Here is a 1811-nt window from a genome sequence, read left to right on the forward strand (position 1 = left end):
CAACTGTAGGGGGCACTGTGCCCCCTGGAGTGGCGGCACAGTGACAGCTGCCGGCCCGGCGGCAGCCCCGGCCCCTCATCGTTGCATGCTGCAGCAGTATGTGAATGATGCATGCATCCTAATTGATGATGCACACATCATGCATCCAAATAAATCATCAAAGCAAGGTAACATCTGTTACCTTGCTTTGATGAATTCTGCTGTTGCAGGTATGTTTTTCCTCCCAAAATATATTTTTCTTTAAAAAAATAAAATTCAATATTTTCTTTTTTTTGTGTCCAAAGCTGCCCAGGTATGGCCAGAAATCGTCCGACTCCCCAGGGACGATTTCGGCCCGGCCACAGGCCAAAAGGCAGAGGGGCCAATCCAACCCTGATTGCAACTTACTACCAGTATCTCGCATTTATTTGCATCTCCGTAAATGTAAACGTGCCTGCTTTGGTCACATGTAAAAACAACTGCACAACTGCACACAAGTGTTCTGACTCGGGAGAATAGCTCAGTGGCAACGTGCTCGCCTTGGAAGCAAGATGACACAGAGCACCACAGGTTCGATCCCTGGTTCTGCGCTTAGAAACCTCTGAGTAATAAGTGTGTTGTAAATAACCTATCAGACCAATCTGCAACTCAAGCACTTCCCATATTTGCTCAGGAGTACTGGGCAGGAGTAATGTTTGGCTTTTTATGATTAGATCATCATATATTCAGGGCAAAACAGGGCCATTGCATTTTTCAAAATCTTTTGATAAGGCACAGTGAGATGCCATTCTTTGCCCTGGATCACACACTTTAGCTAAATGCTGAAGCTGGAATTTGAGACCAATCTGCAACTCAAGCACTTCCCATATTTGCTCAGGAGTACTGGGCAGGAGTAATGTTTGGCTTTTAAGAATAATGTGCATTCCAAAAATGACTTTAGCAGTGCATAAATCCTAATAAAAACGCTTGACAAATATATAAATCCTCCTATAAATATGTTAAGCATCAACAGTATTATGGTAGCCGCCTCGCCATCTTGCCACGTCCATCTCCCTGAATACACGTTGCAGAATGCAAAGGGACGTGAGCTTAAAAAATGAGCTTTATGGTTTTCAAATGTGCTCTCAACACTTGACGCCCCCATAGCAAAGGATACTGTGATAAGTTTTTTTGGTAGCCCTGGCATCCTTATAATGCATGTGTAATGGGAAGAAAAAGTTACATTCTGTATAAATGCAATACCTCCCTTGCCCGTGTCAAAATAAGAACACGTAATAGAAATGAGCACAGTTGAAATGTTTTGTCTTGAACTAAAAGCCACTCTGGCTTGGTCCTGGGTTTTCTGGAGCTGTTATGATATGAGATATTTTTTTTTAAATTTTTAAAAAAAACATTTTTTTTATGGAACGCTTCACGAATTTGCGTGTCATCCTTGCGCAGGGGCCATGCTAATCTTCTCTGTATCGTTCCAATTTTAGTATATGTGCTGCTGAAGCGAGCACTATGATATGATATATGATATGTTATTTATATCGCGCTCATACACAGGTGTTTCAGAGCGCGACCAGGTGAACGGAGGGGAACAAGGGGGGATAAAACAACAATATTCCTTGGCCCAGTGACATTGAGAACGCGCAAGGGCATGGGGGAGGGAAAAGGGGGAAAGTGCGTGGAAGGGGGGAGAAATTGGATAGTGTGGAACATAGGACAGAGCAAAATAAATAATAATAAGCCAAATAAAAAAAGAATAATAAATAAATAAAGGTGATACACAATAGTAGTGCAGCCGGAAAGTGCAAAGTGCTAGGTAACTCAGATAGGGTGAATCTGAT

The 1811-nt window shown here is 42.5% G+C and overlaps 1 pseudogene; it reads right to left on the reverse strand.

Annotated features, from left to right (window-relative positions):
• Positions 1 to 1365: 1365 nt before the first annotated feature.
• LOC138448194 (U6 spliceosomal RNA) lies at positions 1366 to 1481 on the reverse strand (annotated as a pseudogene).
• Positions 1482 to 1811: the final 330 nt, after the last annotated feature.

This window comes from Ambystoma mexicanum, chromosome 3q (genome assembly GCF_040938575.1).
Source record: "Ambystoma mexicanum isolate Mex_15411 chromosome 3q, UKY_AmexF1_1, whole genome shotgun sequence".
Lineage (NCBI taxonomy): Eukaryota > Metazoa > Chordata > Amphibia > Caudata > Ambystomatidae > Ambystoma > Ambystoma mexicanum.